Source organism: Arvicanthis niloticus, chromosome 1, assembly GCF_011762505.2.
Source record: "Arvicanthis niloticus isolate mArvNil1 chromosome 1, mArvNil1.pat.X, whole genome shotgun sequence".
Taxonomy (NCBI): domain Eukaryota; kingdom Metazoa; phylum Chordata; class Mammalia; order Rodentia; family Muridae; genus Arvicanthis; species Arvicanthis niloticus.
In genome coordinates this window covers 12,182,495-12,191,648 of record NC_047658.1, presented here as the reverse complement: position 1 = coordinate 12,191,648, position 9,154 = coordinate 12,182,495, and the positions used below count along the sequence as shown (strand labels likewise).

The following is a 9,154-nucleotide window of genomic DNA, read 5'->3' as shown; positions in this document are numbered from 1 at the left end:
CTGCCCTCCAGAGTCACCGTGATGAATAGTCTTCTTTATAAAGGTTGGATCAAATCTAGTCTCTTTGTGTGTACATATATGTGTGCATATGTGTGCATTTGTACAGGGGAAAGAAGGGGCAGGACGAAAGAGAGAGAAGAGAGGAGAGAGAGGGGGGAGTTGTCTCTCTATCATTTTAACTGTGGACAGACTCACTGATTACTTTGGATCATGGCTGTTGTAAAGAACACTGCAGTGCATATGGGGCCGGGAGAATGCCCATGTCACTACGTGAGGGGTCGCCTCATAGCCTTATACTTACATAGAACATGACCGTCCTGGAGCAGAGCACCGACAGTGACCTCCAGAAGATGCAGGCATACAGTCATGATGCTGAAATCATCATGAAACAGCAAGCTTCTAAGTCAGATGTTGCTGCTAACCTCGCTCATTGGAGAGTGGGAGGGAGGCTCACAAGATCCTCATAACCTACCTCAGTTCTACAGGTACCACTTGTCCTGCCCCGGATTGGCATAATTAATAACTGAGAATGGGGCTTTCCATATTTCCATATTTCCAAGGATATTGGAATACCCTTGCCTCTGCCTCCCCAGTGAAGAGGTTAAAGTCATGAGACATCACAGCTGGCCTTACTTTCTTTGTTCATTTTGATGCTGTTTATTGTAAATGGGATTTTTTTTTTTTTTTAACTTTAGGCAGGGGGAGGATAGTCATCTGACAGTGTGTGGAAAATTTTTGTGTGTTCATGTTTTCTATTCTTCATAACTCAGTTCACTGTGCAGATTGTACACTTACTGTGAGTTATCCAGTTTTTTGCACAGTACTCTTATAATCCTTCATGTTTCTGTGAGATCTGTTTTAATGTCTCCTTTATACTGCTGATTTTAGGTCTGCCCTCACCGCCACCCTCAGTCCAGCTAACGGCAATCCACTCGATTTATTTCTTCAGAAGCAGGATCTTTATCTCATTGATCTTCTCTGTCACCTCTTTTTTCATAGACGTGATTTCATTTGTTTCTGCTCTGATCTCCATCCCTCCTACTTCCTTTGATAGTCTTTTGGTTCATTCCTTAAAGTATAAAGTTGGGTTGTTTAAAATCTTTTAAAAATATATTACATGTATCTGTTTGCTTGTACATGCTTGTTAGAGGGGCACACATGCGCCACAGTGTGCATAAGGAAGACAAAACAACTTGCAGGGGTCAATTCTCTTCTCCCATCATCTGGATCCTGGGAATCAAAAACCAGGTTGTCAGGCTGAGTGTGTGTGTGTAGTGTGTGTGTGTGTGTGTGTGTTGTGTGTGCGATTACAGATGTCCAAGGAGGCCAGAGACACCAGATCCCTCTGGAGCTTTGTTACAGGCAGCTGTAAGTTGGCCAATGTGGGTACTGGGAACTGAACTCCAGTCCTCTAGGTTAGTGTATGCTTCTTACCACTGCAGAATCACCTCTGCCCTGTCTCAGGTGTTTCATTTCTCCTTTGATTCTTTAAAATCATTGTGTGTTGGAGAGATGGCTCAGCAGTTAAGAGCACTGACTGCTCTTCCAGAGGTCCTGAGTTCAATTCCCAGCAACCACATGGTGGCTCACAACCATCTGTAATGGGATCTGATGCCTTCTTCGGGTGTGTCTGAAGAGAGAGACAGTGTGCTCACATACATAGAATAAATCAATTAAAAAAAAAAAAAAACAAAACATACTGTGTGTTGCTATGATCTGAATGCTTATGACATAACTCCCTGGAAATCCTAACCCCCAAGGTGTTGTTGTTAGGAAATGGGTTCTCAGCAGGTGATTAAGTCATGCAGGTAACCAGGATCACTGTCCTGACAGAGACCACAGAACAAGCTGCCTGCTTCCTCCAGCTGAGGGCACAGTTTGAAGACCTCACCAGGCAACACAAAACACCTTTTGTCTTAGATTTAGGAGCCTCCAAGACAAAGAGAAATGGGTCTTAGTTACCCATTGCTGCCTGCTTTCTGCTACTTTGCCTGGGGTGTATTTAAGGCCACATTGTGTCATTCACAAAGTTGATAGTCTGAATGAGAATGGCCCCCATAGGCTTACGTGCTTGAATGCTTGGTTCCCAGTGAAACTGTTTGAAAAGGATTAGGAGGTATGGCCTTGCTGGAGGAGGTGTGTCATTGGGAGTGGGCTTTGAGGTTTTGAAAGCTCACACAAGGCCCAGTGTCACTTTCTCTGCCTGTTACCTGTGGATCAAGATGCAAAGGTCTCAGCACCATGCTTGCTTCCCACCATGATGATTGTGAACTAACCCTCTAAAACTGTAAACAAGCCCCCAATTAAATGCTTTCTAAGTGTTGCTTTGGTCATGGTGTCTCTTCACAGCAACAGAACAGTAACTAAGACATCAAGTATTTATGATTTTCTTCTAGCTTTGTGAAAAGATGTTTCAAACAGCTTCCATCTTCTTGTATTGTTGAGGACTTCTTGGATGATCCAAACACCATAGAGAAGATGTCTGCTTCAGAAACAATATATCCAGTTGCCTCGGGATGCAAAGTTCTAGTTATGTCTCTTAGGTCCACTTGGTCTAGCGTGTGGTGAGTTTTTATTGATTTTTCATCTGGGTGCTCCACCAGTAGCTGGAATTGGGTCTGTTTCTCCCATTGGATCTGTTGACATCTTCATATATTTAGGCACACCATTGTCCTGTGTGACATATATCTATCATTATTTTATAGTCTTGATGAGTTGTCTCCTTTATTACACCCCAACGATTTTCTTTGCCTCTTGTAATGGTTTCAACGTATGTACCATTAACTGTCCTAAAACTTAGTATACAGCTCAGCCTGTCCTCAAATTCTTCATCCTCTTGCCTTGACTCCCAGGTGCTGGGAGGCTGGATTTACCCACAATGCCCAGCTCCACCCCTTACTTCCTGATGCTGTAAAGCTAACTTGAGTCTCTTACAGAACACAAAATTCACTGTGACTTAATTTCATTTTTAACATCCATTCAGCCACTCCACATCTTCTGATTGGAGAATTTAATCCATTTTCATTTAAGGAAATTATTTCTAGATCGGACAATTGCCACTTCACTGGTTAATTGTTTCGCTGTTCCTCTGCCCCTTCTTCCACCTCTTTTAAGTAAAATCTCCATGCTTTAATCCTCCTTACAGCATTTTCTGCTTTTGATGCTGCAATTTTTGAGACAGGGTCTCACTGTGTAGCCCTGGCTATCCTGGAACCCACATGTAGACCAGGCTGGCCTGGAATTCATAGAGATCTACCTGCCTCTGTCTCCTGGGGACTGGGATTAAAGGCATGTGCCTCCATGCCAAGCCAAATTACTTCTTTTGATATTGGGTATCTAGTGACAATCTGTTGTAGCTATGGTTGTTTTAGTATGACTGTCTTTTACCTATATGCTTAAGGCAAACACCATTATGGTATTAGAGACAATTTGAATGTATAATTAGCTCTGACGTGGAGTTATCTGTCCATTACTCAGAGGTCAATTACCAAGTAAAAACTCTGTTCCTTTGGCAATGTTTCCTAGGTTGTTCGTGCTCTGTGACGTCTTTCACTTCCTCTTTCCTCTGGAAACAAACACCTCTGCCTCCAGGTTTTACAGCATAGCGTCAGGAAACACCCTAACCAATCAGGCTAGCTATGGATTCCAAGGCTCTCTCACCTAGGCCAAGTGCAGAGAACCTCCTTTGTGTTTTATTTCCCCTCCTATGTGCCCATAAATTCCCATGTCTGTGTGCCTTTCACTAGTCTGGCTGAATCCACATGAATACACATGTAACCTTCCAAGTTCACACCACTGCCTAGGAACACTCAAGGAATCTGGGCATATGGCAGGAGAGGGAGGTACAGCAATTGGGGTACCCATAGATCAAGGAAGAGGCTGCAAGTATAGCATCCCAAACAACTCAGGAGAAGGCATCCTGACAGAGCCCACAAAACAGCAGGTTGTGCAATTGAGTGCTGAGCCCAGGGTGGTTCAAGTCCCTGCCTTTCCTGCCCTGCAGCTATCTCCTTGCACAAGGATTCTCCAGTGGTGTTAGTATTCTGTCTAAACTCCACCTCCACAGTTACCTGGCAACAGCCAGGTATGTTCCTCCCCACAGTTACCTGGCAACAGCCAGGTAGGCCTGGCCCACTATAAAGGGGGCTGCTTACCCCCTCCTCCTTCTCTTGATCTCTTGATCTCTTGCCTCTAGCTCCTCTCTGTCCCCTCCCCTCTCCCCCTTCCATTCCCCCTCTTTCCACATGTTCATGGCTGGCCTCTGCTTCTCTTCTTCTCTTCTCTTCTCTTCTCTTCTCTTCTCTTCTCTTCTCTTCTCTTCTCTTCTCTTCTCCTCTCCTCTCCTCTCCTCTCCTCTCCTCTCCTCTCCTCTCCTCTCCTCTCCTCTCTCTCTCTCTTCTCTCTTCTTCTCTTCTCTCTCTCTCTCTCTCTCTCTCTCTCTCTCTCTCTCTCTCTCTCTCTGCCTCTACTACATTCCTGGCTCCCCTCCCCACGCCCTGGTCCCTCAGGGGGAAGAGATGCCTCTGCATGGGCCCGATGAGACATCACCTTCCCTCATACCTCTCCACACACCCACAGAACATACTGTCTTTATCTCTATCTTTTTATAAACACATTACTGGTGCCGTGACTCGGATATAGAAATCTGCAGGTTTGCATCAGACCAGCTACCAAAGGATAGTCACGCTCACTAGCCTAGAACTGCTTTGCAGGGACATCTAACAAGTGGGGCAAGGAGCAGTGCCTTGGGTATCATCCCACCTGACTGCAGATGCTGGGGGTGGGGAGAGTCTGTGTCAGCACTGGAGTGCTATGTCTGCTGAAAGGAAGGATGTGAGCACAGTAACACCATTCTCCATTCAATGATCCTGGTCTGACCAGAAAATCAGTTACTTGGTGATGAAACAAGGTATCCTGGCATATGTATCATAAGTCCACCCAGGATTTTATAGCAAATCAGCATAAACTGGACAGCTTATGAAAAATAGACACCTGATACTCATAGTTCTGGAGGCTTCAGAGTCCAAGATCAAGACAATGGTGGATTTTGTTGCCTGGTTGTACTGGTTAAGTTTGTATTTGTTTGTTTGTTTGTTGTCAATGCGACACAAACCTAGACACATCTGGTATGGTGGTTTAAATGAGAACGGTCCCCATTGGCTCTTATATTTAAATACTTGATCCCCTCATTGGTGGAACTGTTGGGAAGTGTGGCCTTGCTGCAGGAGGTATGTTCCTGAGGATGGCCCCAGTGCCCATCCTCAGTCATCTCTCTCTGCCTCCTACTTGCAGGTAAGCCTGTAGCTCTCAGCTGCTGCCCAGCACCTCACCTGCTTCTGCGCTCCCCACTGTGAGGGCCATGAGCTCACCCTCAGAAACTGGAAGCACCCAATAAACTCATTCTTCAGGAAGTTGCCTTAGACATGGTGTCTCTTCACAGCCATAGTCAAGTAACTAAGACATCTGAGAAGAAGAAACCTCAGCTGAGGGATTGCCTCCATTAGATGCCTGAGGGCAAATCTGGAGAGGCTTTCTTGATTAATGAATGATTGCTGAGGAAAGGGCCAGCCCACTGTGGACAATGGCAGGTGATCCTAGGTTGTATAAGAAAGCAAGCTGAGCAAGCCATGGAGAGGATGCCAACAAGCAATATCCCTCCATGGATCTCCAAGGAATTCATAATGAACTGTGACCCAGGAGGTGTACAATGAAAGAAACCTTATCCTTCCCAAGTTGCTTTTGGTCATGGTATTTATTGCAGCTGTAGAAAGCAAATGAGGTCACCTTCCAAGGGCCTGACTTCTTCCAAATTTACATCTTCACACTTGGAGCTCACCTGAAAGAAGAGGCTAGCTGCTCTGTAGTCTCCTGTCCATCATCTCCCTCCCGTTCATGTTAGAACGAAAGCTACTGGAAAGCAAGAACCAATCTGTCTTGTTCATTGCTGCTTCTTGACCCTCCTGAATAGTCCCTGGAATGCAGCAGAAGCTCATTAGATAGTTGATGGATGAACAATGAAATAAGAAATATTAGTATCTTGGACACAGGGTTACATTAAGATAATTCCCAGAAAGCAGAATGGCTGCATCAGGGGGCACGAGCATCTTACAATTTGATACCCACCAACAGCCCTTCAATGATAGAAGCGGGACTTCCACACCACCACCACACTGCCCCCCCCCCCATCTACACAGTCTTCATGCATGCACACATAAATACCCATGGATACATACATATCCATGTTCTATGTCTTCCCCATGCAGGCACAAGGAGAGACCTGATGCCCCAGCACTATGAGAACCAAGTGCTTAGCCTGTGACGCTAAGGGGCACCCAGTATGAAGCCAGGGTAAGTGAGAGAGAGAGGCCCTTCTCACCTCAACTGATGAGGGCGATTAGTCATCATGGTCACCTCTCCCAGTGCTCTTTGCAGGAAGGACCAACGCTTGCAAATTACCTTTCAGGTCCCTGACTATCAGACTCGGCAAAGCAGCCGCTAGCACTGCCTGGGCTCAATAAATGTTTAATTAATTAATCAATCAAGCCAAATCAAACATGAGTGTGATTATCTAGATATTTCTATCTATACACCATGAGGTGGCTCATTAATTGCTTTTTTTTCTCTTTTAAACTTTTATACTGAAATGAGAATATGTTTGAGAATTAGGTAGACATAGCCTTAGAGGTTTTTTTTAAAAAAAAAAAAAACTGATAAGTATGAAATATTCTCATAGTATCCACCATAACAGAATGCTGCTAAAACAATCGTTGTTATCCTAAAGTCAATGTTTTACTGTTCATAATGCTGAGGTAATAAAATACCACAGCTTGTGAGGAGACAAGGGTTTTTTGTTGGGTTTTTTTTTTTTTTCTTTTTTTAATCTGCAAATATGGTTCCTCTCAACATAAAGAGCCAAACTCAAGAGAACCTACATCAGCACTATTTTGCCAGGGTGAATGTCCTCACTTCCGCTAATCACAAGGACAAAGGGATGCTCTGTTGCATGAGATTCTTAATTGTGCCTCTCCCTGTGGGATCCCGTCAGAATCTCCCAGTGCCGCAGCTCTGTAAGAAAATATTGCATTGGCTCAAATGTAGGAAACTAAAAAGCTGATAGTCAAATATCCACGCTGGGCAGACGTGCTGTCTGGTTTCCATGCTTAATAAACTTGCAGTGGATGCTGAAGGTTTCTGAGAAACACCCCACAGCCTCCCGAGGCTCTGCTGGGTTCTGCATCTTCACACAGTCACTTAAGACCATAAATTATCTGCCTCGGTTTCATTTAAAGATCATAAGATGCTGGGATTTTTTACTGTTTATTTTGAGCTATAAATACTAGCCTTGGTCTTTCTGGGTATTAATGTGATGGTAATTGTGCTCCTGGTGGGTTTGGGACAGAATAAATGAATGGCTTTCCTGAGGCCCACCAGCCAGTGGGTACTCTGCGCTGACACCCCTTCTTCTGCCCCTGGTAGCATCTCAACACACAGACCCCACATACCTCAGGAAAGTGCACTAGAAAAAGCAGAGCACCCTAGCAGGTTTAGTCCAAATGGAAATTTCTGGTAGCTTCCAGAAGGTAAAATAATAATAATTCACGAAAAGCATCTTCCTCTTATCAGGCTCAAGATTTGCCTCATTTTTTTTTTTTTTTTTTTTTTTTTAAGATCTTCTGGGTTGACTTTGAGCGCTTACTCGCTCGCACATTCGTCTGGGAAGCAGTGATCTGGCAGCATCCCTCAGCTCAGAGATGTGCCAGGAGGACTCCAGCAACTCATCGAGGCCTCCGATTCCTCACAGACTGAGCCCCAGCACAGAGACGCGTGATCCCTACCATAAGCGCTGCCTTCACAGGCTGTCGGGGAGTGTGAACCCGGGACAGCAGAGCTGGCTGGAAGCCCAGCAATAGCCACTTCCTCCCTCGCCTCAGCGGCACAAACACTCAGATCAATGCTGTTGCTTTGGAGTCTGCTCCATTCCAACATTGTCAACACACGTTTCAGCTACACGTCGTCCACAAATACACATGCCAACACACACAGCCATCGCACGTCCGTCTTCACCATCAACTCTTTACCTTTAAATGATGCAAGGCCTGTGTCCCAGTTTGCTTCACTCTTCCTGGGATAAACATTGACCGAACCCAAGAGCGGGAGAAAGGGGTGTGTTTGACTTCCGAGTTACAGTCCACTGTCAAAAAAAAAAAAAAAAAAACAAAAAAAAAAACACGGAGGCAGGAACTCAAGGTGGGAAGCTGGAGGCAGAAACTGAGAGACCACAAAGGAACTCTGCTTACTGACTTGCTCATATAGCCAAAACCCACCAGCACAATCAATCATTAAAAAAACAAACACACAAAAAATTCCCCCACAAATAACAAATATGCCCACAGGCCAATGTGATGGGGGTGGGGGGGCAATTCCTCAATCCAAGTTCCCTCTTCCCAGGTATACCTAGGTTTTTATCAAGTTGCCAGAAGTATGACAGTGTACAAAGGAATAGCCCAATTAGGACTGCCACTGTCTCCCTGGGACTCTAGCCAAAAGCCATCCAAGTGTTATATCCACTTCAGGCAATTCATCCCACGGGCTCTCTAGAGATCTGAAGTCAAATCAAGTCACCAAGGCTTTGATGAATGTCTGGGAATCTTGCAACCCTGAAAAATCACCTGGATCGTGAATAACATGCCTCCAGGATCTGAGCATTTATCCCAAGATCAGAAACTATACCCCAGATCTGAGCCTGTCCTCCAGGATCTGAGTATACACTCCAGGATATAAGCATGCACCCCAGAATCTGAGCCTGTTTTCTAGGATCTGAGCATCTACTCCAGTACCTTAATATGTGTCCCAGCATCAGCACCTGCGAAGAAGCAGTGAAGCAGCACAGGAAGAGATGACACCTGGGTGTATGAGACTCCAAAGCAAGCACTTCCCCTCCCATAGGAATTGCATTTTTATACCAGACTCCTTTTCCGTTGAGTGTGGTTAAACCTTAACAAGGAACAGCACTGGAAGAACCAGGCCCCAAAACATCTGTGTCATCCATGTTAAAAAGAAGAGGGCCAACGCCGAGCTTGGTGGTTTCAGAAGGCAAGATCACAAATTTAAGGCCAGTCTGGGCTACATAAGAACAATCCATTAAAAAAAAAAA

General features: G+C 45.0%; 1 long non-coding RNA gene across 1 annotated transcript; it reads right to left on the bottom strand.

The window, feature by feature from the left end:
- Positions 1-479: 479 nt before the first annotated feature.
- Positions 480-9,104, bottom strand: LOC143441978 (uncharacterized). The gene is made up of 3 exons (XR_013109808.1): positions 8,079-9,104; positions 5,837-5,971; positions 480-2,673 (listed from the first exon to the last, which is right to left on the bottom strand). It is a non-coding gene; the product is annotated as an uncharacterized LOC143441978 (long non-coding RNA).
- Between the last annotated feature and the right edge of the window lie 50 nt (positions 9,105-9,154).